General features: G+C 42.3%; 1 long non-coding RNA gene across 2 annotated transcripts; it reads right to left on the bottom strand.

Moving 5' to 3' along the window:
* Positions 1–6,450: 6,450 nt before the first annotated feature.
* Positions 6,451–13,350, bottom strand: LOC135313177 (uncharacterized). 2 transcript variants are annotated; one of them, XR_010372803.1, is made up of 4 exons: positions 12,908–13,350; positions 12,170–12,298; positions 8,256–8,371; positions 6,451–7,215 (listed from the first exon to the last, which is right to left on the bottom strand). It is a non-coding gene; the product is annotated as an uncharacterized LOC135313177 (long non-coding RNA). The 2 variants fall into 2 exon arrangements; XR_010372802.1 differs by lacking the exon at positions 12,908–13,350 and having other exon boundaries at positions 12,170–12,632.
* Positions 13,351–13,705: the final 355 nt, after the last annotated feature.

The raw sequence follows: 13,705 nt of genomic DNA, 5'->3' as shown, positions 1-13,705 counted from the left end.
AGCTGCTTTATCTGTATAAAATATCTATTTTGTCTGCAGAAATTGCCATTAAAATATTAGCTTAGTAATATTTTCCATTAGTAATTCCTGAGCCTTCCATGCTCCCGTGTGCGTGCGGCTGTACGTACCTGCATATGTACACACTGCAGTCTGTTGGAAGAAACCCAAGCATATTTAACACTGAAACATAAATGCAACTGTTAAGGTTCAGTGGAGATCATAAAAGGTAGAAAATGGTAGAATGAATTCTTATTAAAAAAACCCCGACAACCAGCATCAGGAATAGATAGCAAGGAAGTTTTAAAGTCAGTTGTATTCTTATTTATGATTGCAGTTCAATTCCTTTTTCTTTTTTTATGGATAACATAAATTTTGAAATCTCCTGGCTTTCAGACTTTTGATTTTGATACACCTTTAACAAAGGTATTAACAGATTCTATAGGAGATCAGCATTTTTATTTTTAAGTGCAAAAATAGACTTTGCCATAGTCTTTCCTGCTTTATTTTTTTAATTCTTTATGGATCATTTTTAGAAAAGAAATATTTATGGTTTAACCTTTTCATTTTTTTCCCCTCCCTTTCTCCCCTTTTCCTTTTTTTGCCATCACCTGTAACAGAAAAATCTAGTAGACTTGTACCAACTCTTTCCTCACTCTGTATCTTCTCTTCATTTCTTCAGGCTTTGAAAAGCCATACGGTGGTGAGAAATGGGATTTTTCAAAAGTTAGTGAGCTGCAGAATGGCCCAAGGAAAAAGCAGAACCCCACTTTGCGTGGCATTTTTTAATTCATAGCAATAAGGAGCAAAGAGATTTGAAGACAAGTGGTAATGATAATGCTCCTGCTACTAAAGTAATTTTCTTTTGAATATTGCCAAATAAAAGTAACCGCAGTGGTTTAGAGCGTTTCTTAGGAACACGTTCCTCCTGTTTTGTCAAACTCTAATACATGCATGAAGAATTAAAACCTGGCTTTTGCAAAACAAGTGTGTTTCACTGGACACATTAAGCAGTCTCAGTGATAACACTTTACAGTGCCTTTACAAAAACACAGGCCAAGAGCCGTGCCAGTCAGAAACGGGAACCCAAACCACCTCGCAGCTAGCTTTCAGAAAGGTCTGGTGCTCTTCGAGCATATCTGTGCCATGGAGAAAATACACCTGACCCTTTTCTACCCACACCAACTCTATGCTGGCTCTGCAGAAGTCCTGGTGTTTTTACAACACGGCAGAATGGGGAAGGGGTGTGTATATGTGTAACAGCGAGAGAAAGGGAACAAGAGGAATGGGCTTTCTGGACTGCTGAAACACCGCCAGTTTAGTGTTCAAAATCAGGAGCCTTTTATTGCACTTCACCTCAAATCTAGCAGAAAACCTCTTCCTCAGACATGAATCTGGTGCCAGTTTTGAGATAGATATTCCATTTTGTGTTGGTTTTGGATGTGAAGCCAATATTGGCCTAATCATGGAAACTGAGTTGCAGCTTTAAATTTGGAGAGGCAACCAGATCTCCTGAATGCTTTTAAACACTTCCAGCCCTTTGGATGAAAAATGCTCATGCCTGTTTTACCATTAGTCACTTGGAGTAAGACCACTGGCTCCAAAGGATCAGCTAAACCCTACTAGATACATAGCTGCTTCTTGAACATCCTTTGCATTACATGGAGTATCTAAAGAAAAGGTATTTATACAAATGAGTCATGTGCCAAGTGGCATTTTCTTTCATTCCAAACAAAGACATGAGATTTACGTACGTAAAATGCATAGCTCTGCGTGCCATACTTTTCCCAGTGCATTTTCAGGCAAAATAACATGCTAGATGCCAAGGCTACAAGTTGTTCAACAGAAAATCCGACTATCATTAATGCAGGTATCCGTCCTCCAGTGGAAACAGTCTCCATCAACAGCAGACAGCCATGGCTTTTAATAGAATTCAGTGGCAGATAATACAAAGCAGTACTTTCACAACTGGAGCACGGATGAAAAATGACACAGTCCAGGAACATGACAAGTAACAGGCCTGCAGGGTGAAGTTCTGACTGGCTTTAACTGGAAAGCTTGTTTTCTCTTGAGCACACATGTTTGCCAACTTCAAATGGCACTTACTATTTTTGGTAAAGTTGTTGCAAGCCCTCACACATGCTTCATCCAACACCAGTTCAATAGTATATGATAATCGTTTGGTATTAAATGCTGGCAACAGAGCCAGAAGGTTTCCTTCATGCATCCTCCTTCCACTGCCAAGGCAATCAAATTAATTCTGTTAACAGCCTGCCAAGTCAACTAGCCCACTAAACTGTCCCGTCTTAAAAATGAAATCGAGACATTCATATCAAACCGTGCCGTTTCCCCACTGAGTGTGACGGCTGGAGCCCTGCCAGCGGGAATGACTGCTATCATCATACGATGCCATGCGATGGCTCTAATGAGCTGACATTTCCTGTTGCTAAATTGCCACGTCTGAAAGCCAAACCAAACAGTGTTCAACCTCTTTAGAAACTAGATGATGGTTGCTGACTTTTCCTTCTGCTTTCTGTTTCCCTGCTTTCGACGTTTCTCCATCCAAACCTGCCTAGATAAAGAGGTCTGAAGTTAAAAACTGCTCCCACACCACATGGAATATATCAGACTGCTCTGCAAAACAAAGCTGTCTCATGTTGCTTCCCCAGCCTTTGTAGTCTGCTCTTGCAGACGGAACCATTCATGTGTCAGTTGAAAGGGAGGGCTGCTGCGAGCAAGCACTGTGGGCACAGGTTGCCCACACTGGCCTGGCTATACTGTTTTGCCCTGGATCCACACCTGAGCTTGGTTTCCTTCCACGTAGTTCACTCTCCTCTGACTGCTTACTTCAGCAACAACTAACAGCAGCAGCAGAAGGGAGACTTCAAATAGCCTTTCTAGGATCTCCAGGGAATCAGTGCCGAGAGGATTCAAGTTGCTGTCACTATCACAGCTTTTGACTCTCTCATGATCACCGTTTGGCACAGTGAAATGTTAAGGCTTCTCTTCAGAGTGATTGCCGTAAGTTTTTCTTCTTAAGTTTTTCACCTCAAGCAATATTCCTTAAGGGGGTCAAATCACCAGTGTGTGTTGAAACCACTGTGGTCTTAAGCTCAGCAGTGCTCACTGATGTAGACACTTCTTGTGAAGCAGGGGCGTAACAGGTACCCCCAAGGAGTATTAATGGGAAGAAAAATTACAGGCTCAGGCCTCCCATGGCAATACAGAGCTAAAAAAGCAGCCAGTAATCCTCCGTGATTCTTAACACACGCTCCTCAGCATAGCTAGTGAGCTATACTCACTGACATATATACATATATATAACATATATACAAAGTGTATAACTTTATACACTTGAAAAAGCAAGAAAGAGATGATTTGCTTGAGAGAGGATGGAAAACAGGAAGAATGGCAGAAAGATTTTTTTTCACCCATATAGAGAAGGCCACTAGGTACAAGGCAGTGAAATTTTTCTAGGTTGTTATTTGCTAGGCTAGGTTAGAGTTGGAGAGGGGATTTTATCTACCGACACCAAGCTGCTCTGTTAAGACTATGAACTAAACAGGGGCCTGTTCAGCTAGCAGCATAGTTTTCTTCATAGCCTTTACTTTTGCTCTCCAAATAGTATATGAATTTCATATACCTCAGGCTGTACTTGCAGGCTTTTCCCTAATCCACTGCACTGGTAGTCTTGGCTATCCTCCATCAACCTATTAAGTCTCAAAAGTCTGTTATACATTTTATAGACTAGGGGAAAGCTCATTTTGCTAGTGTGCAGGCTACCTGCAAGGGCTACCGCTCATCTGTTCAGTTTGTTTGCTCTCTTCTCTAGTGACATATTTCATGTTAGCAGCACTAATAAATAACTGAAGATTATTCCACCTATTTCTTTGAATTAGGTCGAATTCAAGGAATGAAAACTATCTACTACACGAAAGTGCTTCCTCTGGCAGCAATGTGCTTTATACAGCAGCGACACTGAAAAAAACCAACAGTACTGGTAGGAACTGAGCGTGTCTTTACAATTTCCAATTTTCTATGCCATTAATTGAAGTACGTCTCTTCTTTAGGGATGCATCAGGTGACAAGAAAAGACTATAAAACACATGAACACTAGGAATGAGAACTCTTCAGGTTTTGGTAATTTAAGAGGTTTTTCAACACAGGTCTTTTTCTCAGAAGAAAATAAGATGGTAATGCCCCAAAGATATCTCAAATAGACTTTTACCTAAGGCACATCCTGCGACATCATAACCTATTGCTTCTCTGACAATTCCGGGATACAGAACTCCGTGCACTGTCGTGCAATATAATCACGATGTATGTACAGCATGTATTCCTTATAATTTTGAAAGCATCTGCTTCATCTCTTCCCACATTATTATGGCAAAGATTTCCAAGGAGGCTTAAAGTGTAAGGAAAATTAATAAAGAAAATAGGTACTGACATGGATAAAAATAATTTTCCCCTCAAAGCACCACGAAAAGTTACTGATGGCACATACTGCTCTCCTGCCCACCCCAACCACTTCCCCTTGCTGAGGACTTCCATTACCAAGATACCACAGCCTAAGCTACAAGACTGCATGGCTGCACAGAATCAAACCAGCCTTCTGCCTTTATGTTTAATTAACTTTGAACTTCTGAAATTGCTAATTAGGAAAAACTGCTGCTTATCCTAGGTACTGATCTATATTGTGTAACCTGGCCAAAGGCCCATTGTATACAAAATAAATGCAATGAGCTGTGCAGTCAAAATAGACCAATATATTGCGTCAGCCTATCAGAAGGTCAATAATATTCATATGCCATCATTATGTTAATACAGATGTGTTCTTCAGCAAGTGTGTTATGATATATGTTACTTTCTGTTGACACTTTGTCTTCTGATGCGACAGCTGGGTTCATATGAATTGCATGTAATTACAAGAGATGATTTTTCAGATTAGTTTCTCAGAGAAGTCCCAGAGAAGAAAACAGGACCTGTGTTAAATAAATGCCCACAGGATCAGCTCTGTTCTCTTTTGTCCAAGAGGAAAATGCAGGAAAAAAAAAATTCAAGTGACCTTCCATTCCTACTTCCATGATATTTGTTTTCATTAACAGGCACATGTAGGTACACAGACCTGTTGCTGGAAGGGCAAGCACATTGAAAAGAACAAGAAAAGGAAGGCTATATCCTGAGATTACAATGTACATCAATTGATTAAGAGAATGCTATGTCATCTCTGAATAGGCTTAGTGTCAAACTCATGCTTCCCTCAAACTCTGGCAGCGTTAACAGCATGCTGTTGATAATATTACTTGAGGTCTCCGTAACTTTGACAGCTCTGCAAGGGTATTTTGGAAGGATTTAGTGGCTTTGAATAACTTATTTCACTAACCCATAAAGAAACACTTTCCTTCAACACAAGCACGAGTCGTTAGTTTCTATACTTAATAAGGCCAAGGTAAAGAAAACTTAACTGCATATTTCTAAATATTTTATCTTTACACAAGCCTGGGTTATGCAGAGCACAGAGCCATATACATACTTTTACAGAGGAGGTAATAATATCTGACAAAATCTCAAGAACTGCCTAACTCGCATGTCAAATTTTTCAAGCGGGAGTCCAAAATTAAACAGAAGTGTTATTAAAGATAGGAACCCCCCCCATCCTATAAGAAGCTGCACCTTCTGCTCATCTCTATGGGTAGAGAAGCAACAGAAAGTCAACAACTTCTGTGCATTTCCTACAGTACTGCAGTATAACACTAAAACCAACATTTTTTTTCTTCAAAGTGTGGAAGATCTATGCCTATAAAAGGTCCTGCAGCCATATCCAGGGCCTACCTATTTATCCTAGAGATTTCCTAACTAGGGGATGAGACTGTGGGAAAAGTGGAGAGTGAAGGAATTCAGACTTCCCAATACTCTTGGTAAGTTTTTAGATGCCCCTGTTCTGCGGTGAACTTCTGATAATGTACTGAAGTCTCTTTCCATCCATTACAAAAAATCCCATACAAGTAGTGTTGAAAAGTTAGGTTTAATTTATTTTCTATTACCATTATTATTATTTTTTTTTTACTGCTACACATAAAAGAGTTTCAGAATTCCTCAATGTTTCACATAACCTTGCTCACATGACATGAGAAACAGGCTAAAGACAACTATGAAATATGCTACTACAGAATGGAATTAATATCTAACATCTCTGGCTTATCTACATGAACAATCTAGGGGAAGAAAAAGTAAGAAGTAGAAATAATTAAAAATTACCATCATCTTCTACCTCCTTGTGAGTTCCTGTTACATTAGTCACGAAGTTTTTTGGTTGTTATTTTTTCATCTTGTTTAGATTAAGGGTCATGGTGATGTCCCGTCATCATCACAGTACTGTGAGTATGTGCCCCAACAACTCATAGATCAGCATACATAGGAAAGTAATTAAAAATACAATCATTTACTGCTAGTTTGGGATTTCTTCAAAAATGACCCATAAGAGCTCTCCATAAGAGCTTTTATATGCTTTCTGATTGGCAGCCAAGGCCTTTTTAAGGTGGGTCAGTGGAGATGGTTTTGTCCCCCTTTCACTGGGGCTAAGAGTGGTTTCAGATGTTATCTTCTTCATATCCTGCCCCACGCTGTCCCAAGTAGATCTGGGATCCATTTGGAGCCCTGCACTTAGTCATCACATTAGTCATAGACAACGAAAACATTCTGTTCCTGTTTGCCGGCCAAACACTAAATCTCTGCCCTGGAGGATACGCAATAAATACAACACCATTGTGCGCCGAGAAAGCCCGGCTCAGCTGGGTAATGCAGGAAGCGCATTGTGTGATTAATAAATACACATTAAATGCTTTCTAATATAAACTTCTGAAGCTGCAGAACCTGTATGACCTCCCCCTGTTTTTCAAGCACCTTCAGAGGTGTTAGAAAAGAGAATAGAGGCGCGCTGAACTGGCACTGAGGAGGGGTGCATGTCTCATTCCTCAGCTGGCAATGAGGTAAAAGGGAAAAAAAATTGATTCCAAATGCCATCATAAAACATACTCTATTTTAATCACTATGTTTTACAGAAAAACACTTCAAGCAGACAGAGCCAAAATGCAGTCTCCACGGCTTTGACCAAGCACAAACACTGAGCGTACTTCTCACTTACAGTACCTTTCTGTAGCCTTTGACAAATGTCTTCACTTATCGTCTGAAAGTAAAGGATAAGCATCGTGGTAAGACCTGTGAAAAGCAATCAAAGTAAAGAACATCCATATATACCCGAGAAAAATCTGAAAAGTAAACAATGCCTCCATCAGAGAATTCTTACAGCACTTTACTGTTATAATTATTACTATATTATAATATCTTCCTTAGCAACAGCCTATGGTTTGTTTAAGCTGCATAAATTTTTAAGAGGTTGACATTGCGATGATTCAGTGGATAATACAGTTAGATTCTTGTTAAACTACAAGTAACATTTAATTCAATTTCGCTTCATAAATGACACCTGATTAAACTTGTCCAGCGTCTCATATGTCAGAGGACAGCCACCCTGATACAAGAGCTGAATTGACTGAGAAAAATTACTGGAGAGGGCCAAAATAACAACCATAATAATTCATTCTGCTATTTCAGTTTGAAAAGGAGGTGACTATTCCTGTCTTGCCCAGACTTGAAGGAAGTGACTTTCCCAAGGTCATCCAACAGTGCATAAACTAGAGTCCAAATTGCCAGGATCCTACCCAATACTCTCCTCACTGGGTTACAGAGAAGATATTTCATTTCAACGCTGTCAATTATTTCCAGCAATGAATGGACACTGTACCATCTCACTTTCGTGCAGTGAGTTTTCTGGTTTTATGTTTTAACTCTGGAGCACCTCATTCTTCTCCTATCATCACCTACACATCAGGGAACAGGTAGTTCGGTATGTGTTACTGTTCACTTTCACTCTTTTTGCATCTGTATTTCACAACACTGTTGGAATCAGCAGTTTCTAAGCATTCACAAAATAGATTATTTCACTACTTAAGTTACTCCAATAATAGTAGCAACCCTACTGCTGAATTCTCAGTGGTGTCCCCCAAGCCCCTGGCATCTGGAGTCTGGTACATTCATATACACTGTGATATTCGCAGCCAGGAACTGGGCTTGTGTCTGCCCCTGGCATGAAATGTTACAGTTGGGATTTTCTACAAATCCTAGCTAGGAAGGTGTCTTTGGTTTTTGGTGACAATTCCCATTATGGTGATCTTTGTGATTTCCTAACAGCAACCGACCTGAGTCAGCGTCGAAAATGAAGGAATAAATTGCTTTAGAAGGCTGTGAAAGCAACCACAGATAAGTCTTTGCTGTAGTATCAGTAACACCGTATTCTGCTCCTCCGCTTTACCATCTGGAATGACAGTAATGAGAGCTGAGAATTTGCCGTGGTGATTGCAATAATAACCCATTTCTTTCTTCTGTCTGGGAGCCATCTGATCGGTTTTGCATTCCAAGCCTTTGCTGGAAGGAGTTATGGCTATGTGAATATTATTGTGTTCTTAGTCATACATTTATTAGATACAAAATATTTTAACTGAGCACTTCTTAGAATCATTATAAAGCACTTCAAGACTGTTATATGCTTTAGCCAGTCCTATTCTTTGCCTTGGTGACTTGTGCCTCCCACTACCCCTTTCCCTCTCCCAAATAAGAGAAAGAGATGACTTAATCTAGGAGACAAATGCTGAGGACATCAGCAGATGTGTTTTTGCTTCTCCACACTCTGACTCAGGGTCCTCTCCAAATCCCCAGATGAAGTCAACGCAACTGATTTCATTGCTTCGAAAGGTGTTTAGACCAGGGCTTTTTCATGGTCCTGGGGAAGTCACTTTGCCTCTCCCCCCACTCAGCACACATTTCGGTGAAACAGGGATGGCAACAGGGACCTGTCTTCAAACTCTTTGCTTGGGAGCTGCCATATAACTAACAGCGTGTCACCATAATGGTGGATAAGGAAACAGTTAATTGTCTAGCCATTATTACTACAGGTTGAAAAGAAGTAGTTCTTATTTATATTTCACTGTTGTTTAAAATACTCAGAACTAAAAAAGGAAATATCTGATGATTAATGATGTGTTTATATTGACTTTCTTCCCATCCACTTTTTCCTAACATGATTAAATACTTCCTCAGCACAGAAACACAGTGTTAAGAGGAAAGTGTCAGAGGACAGAATGAAAGTCAAAAGTCTCTTTTGCACAAGGGGGTCTGTTTTGCATTTTTCAGGACTCGACCATGAGAAAGAAGCCATCTCCCAGGCCCCATTACAGCTGTTCCAAACATGCATGGCACTGGCGGTGGTTGTGTGGGGGGCCGGGTGTGTTGCAAGACCCCCATGGGGGGCTCCTTGCTGGTCCCAGAAAGGGATGAAGCCATGCTAGCCCCATCGGGGGACGGTGGCGGCCAGGACGAGGAGCCTCATGGCTGGCTGCCCCGCTCAGAGGTGCTTTGCTGCTGGGGGATTCCTGGTCCCACCCCACCCTGCTTCTCCGCATGTCCCTGCCTGCTCGCCGTGCTTGCCGAGTCCTCCGGCTTCATTGATTTATTTGTTTCTTCACGCAGAGCTCTCCAAGATCAACCCCGAGCCACGGGCAAGCTCCGGGAGAGGTGGCAGAGGAGGAGAGCAGCAAGCGCTAAAAAGTGAGGCTCTCCAGCCGTTGCAGGAGGCAACTGTGCCAAAATGTGAAATGATTGCCTATCCCCACTTTTGCAAGGTTTTACGGCTCCGTTCACACTTCTATCTGTCTCCCCCTCTGCTTACCTCTCTTCCCTCTCCCTCCCCCTCTCTCTTTTTCTGTCGGATGCTTCAAGGAAAAGAAAATGTATGGAAGTGGTTCCAAGAGCTGTTTTCTCTGCCTTGGTACTAGTCGGTGCATGCTCCAGGCTGGCTCAGCCCTCCCTTTTCCCTGCCCGGCTCCAAAACTCCTTCACCTCACACAAAAGATAGATCATGTTACCATTCATTAGCTGCCTCCTGGGCCCCAGCCCCCAGAGCTGGTGAGTGCATCCTTAAAAGTGCCAGGTACACGCAGCTCCCTGCCCCCTGTGCCTCCTTAGTAGGATAAAATTCCCTTTCCAGGCTCCCACCCTGGGAAAAGTGTGAATTTCAAGTCTTTTCCACGCCAAAATTAAATTATGCTAACTTTCTGCAGAGGGACGACTGGTTGTCTTCCTTTCTGATCTAATCAGGAGATTGCTTAATAAATTTAAGCCAATAAAGCAGAGCAATGATATGTGATCGGTTTTGAGGACAGGCTGCCTGAGTGGCACCATGCGTGCCCTGCATCCCCAGGGTCAGCTTCAGGCATGTTCCAGCGGGGAAGGCAGGACCCCTGCTCCCTCCAGCCTGTTTTCCTGCCTCAGCATGCCGCAAAAGCAGCTCGCCTGTTGTGGATGGCAAAATTAATTTTGTCAGGACTTCTGAACTTGCTCTGGTCATCCAAGCCCAAGCAGCAACTGCAAAAGACATCACCCTTCCCTTCCTCTTCCCTCCTTGTCCTGTCCCCTTCCTTCTTGCATGGTCACCTCCCTTGTTTTCTCCCTGGATCTCACTCCAGGGCTTTCAGAGCTCAGTACTGCTCTACCTCCATCAGTGATAAGACTGCAAAGTGCAAATTGTGAAAACCCTGATTCAGTCTCTAATCTTTGTTTCCGGATGTTCTTCTTCTAAACACCGATGGCCATTTTTGTCTAGAGTTGGATCCTCATCTCAAAAGCAATTTCAAGAATTCAGAGTTGTGTATAGCCTCCCTTCTGCTGGCTCAAACCCAGAGCAAACCTGGATTTCAGGGACCGAGTTTTCACTTGCATATTTCTATATTCAGACACTGTTCGTGACATATAGACCACACTCTGGCCAGCTGTGAGAATGGGATTTGCAAACAGTGTATTGCAAACACAAGGATACAGATGCTTATTGAGTATCATAACATTTAAAACACAATCATAGTTGTTATTAAGAGTACTTAAATAAAAACTATTTCCTTTATGCAGTGTTAAGTACTTGTATTGTAATGATTGCTTTTTATAGAGAAAGATCCCCAAATGGCCCAGTCTGAATTAATAGTTAGCATCCTGTAAAATATTTCAAGTAACAAAGTCATAAAACACACTCAAAGAATGTGTTTAGACTAACGTAGGTATAAAAAATGAGCTCAGAAACTAGGATCTTATATGACAGGAGTCAGCTGAGAGTGATTTTCTGGAGATGAACAGGAAACTTAAAAATGGATCAGCAACACTGATGGGCCCCGAGTCCGGTGACACTCATGGTGCCATTATAAAGACTGTCAGGCTGAGACATAGAGCAGCAGTATAAAAACAAGTCCATTTTTAAGGTTTGTTTCTTGGTCTTCCTTCTGCAATGATGTCTCACCTACAATATAGTCAATGACTCATCCTTCAATTATTGCTGCTGTCATTCTGGTCCAAATTGCTCGGAGGAAGGGAAGTACTGATAGAGACACTTCAGGAGATTAAAATAACTGTGTCTGCGATGCTTTATAACAGCTTTGCTATAAGGAACCCGCTTTCTCCATGATTACTTTGTTATGAATTTACTTGTGCAACATGTTCTTGGAACAGCACAGTTTGTTTCTGGAAGCAGGAACTAGTGACAGGAGATTCATTATAGACAGGGAATATTTTCCTTAAATAAAAGCTGACAGGTCAAGTCAGGCTTTTATATTACTGTTTGTAAAACAAGGTGTTTACATACCTGTAAACCTGCCATATATTTTTTTTTTTTCTGATGAAAGTCACCTTTAGAAAAGTAGGTAGAAACAGTTCTTTGGCACTGGAGGCAGAGTGAAAGGAGAAAAGGCCAAGCCGATACGCTTCCTTGCCCCTTCCTCCTTTTGCAAGGCGCCAGCCCCCGGGCCAAGGAGCCTGGGGCGGCTCAGCACCCCAAACTCAGTAGCAAACCCTGCAAACAACAGGCATGTGCAACACACACCCCGCCGCGGTCGGCAGCACCCCTGGCTCTGCCCGCGCCGCAGCGCTGCCTGCAGGGAGGGTGCAGGCTCCTGCCTGCAGCCAGCCTCCTGCCAACCACTGTCTGTCCCCAGCTCCGTGGGAGAAGCCCGAGCCTTTGTCGTAATGCTAATAATTAAGGTACTCTAGATGTTAAATAAAAGTGCTAAGAACTCACCGTGCCGTGTATTCCTTCTCTGTAGGCATCTAGTCAACTGTTTTATCCAGATTATCATCTCTGAAGGAAGGTATTTATAATCTGGCAATCGTGGTCAAAGTGTTTAGACAATTCAGTCAATGGAAAAGCCTGAGGAAAACAGAAAACCAAAACAAAAACATGAAGACGGGGATGTAAGGGGAGCTCAAATCCCAGTTGATAAACTGTGTCTTGAAACAAAACCCAGCCTCTTTTGCCCATGGTGAATTCACAAGGACTGTTACTTTCTCGACTTCAGTGTGTTTTGCCTCCCAAAGGTGAAGGAAAGCAGGCTTCCTAGATAAACAATATAAATTAATATAGAAATTAGGTGCTCAAATCAGAAACAGGAAAACTGGAAACCACACAGGATCTCTGCACTTCTGCTTTCCGTACTCCGGGGCTGGTAGGGTTGGCACTGGACATTTTTATTCTGGAGTGAACACTTGCGTCCCCTAATTTACCCTGCCATTTGCCCACCCCCAGGAAAACAAAACTTGCGTTCAGATAAACAGAGACCCACTGCCAAGCCTACGCAGCCTATTTAATGAAGAGCTTCCGAGTGGAAACCGCACATCATTTCCCCAAATTAAGGGCCGCTTGATAGGAACCCTCCGTTCTGCTCTGGGATAAACAGAAATCAGGAGGCGAGGGGCCAGGTCACCTCCTGAACTCCCCTCCCCATGCAAGCATCAACCATGAGGCTGTGCAAACACAGACCTGCGCCTCTGCTGGGAAAAATAAAACCAGCCGGGTTTGCTGCTGGCCTGGCTCCGGCGAGGGTGGAGCTGGCTTTGCAGGCGTAGGGCTGGAAATGCCTGTCTCCTCCGCGGCGAAAAACCTGGAGGGTGGCCAGGCTCCACTGGTCTGACTGCTGTGGGGAGGAAGGAGCTGTAAGCCAGCAATTAGTAATCCTGCTACTAACAGGAAAGATTGCCGGGAAGTATAAATAGGGTCGCTGTTTATACGTGAGTTAACGTAGGAAGTCGTGTTGATGATGGTTGGGTTTTTTTGGGAAAGCTGCCTTGCGTAGGAAAGGACGCGTTTTGGGAGAATCGCAGCACCCGCGTGAGGAAGAACTTCATGGACAGAGGTTTAGGGCTGGTTTAGGGATTTACCTCGCTGATATGAGTATATAATTGTGCATTAATGAGCTCCATAACATAAGACGGAGCATGTGATCCTTTGGTATATACTGAGTTTTATGCTTACATTGTGGTGTGCAGGGGGAGAGCCTTGGACTTTCAGAGCGATTGTTTTTTATTTTTCCTTTTCATTTTAGTGGCATTCAAATGTTATCACGTACACACAGATCACCCACAAAGATCCCTGCAGTTTTGGAGGAATAGGAGTTTTTTCAAGCAGCATGAAAAATAAACTCATGAATGATCCAGAAAATAGTCATAATAAGCACAGAATTAAGAAAAAGAAAGACAGTATAGGCTTTAGAAAAGGGATTAGTTTATTTGTTTGTAAGGAAATATGACTCAAGAAGAGCTGTTGGCGTCATTTAATGAT

Source organism: Phalacrocorax carbo, chromosome 4, assembly GCF_963921805.1.
Source record: "Phalacrocorax carbo chromosome 4, bPhaCar2.1, whole genome shotgun sequence".
NCBI classification, from domain to species: Eukaryota; Metazoa; Chordata; class Aves; order Suliformes; family Phalacrocoracidae; genus Phalacrocorax; species Phalacrocorax carbo.
Note: the sequence above shows the minus strand (reverse complement) of the source record. Positions and strands in the feature narration are given on the sequence as shown.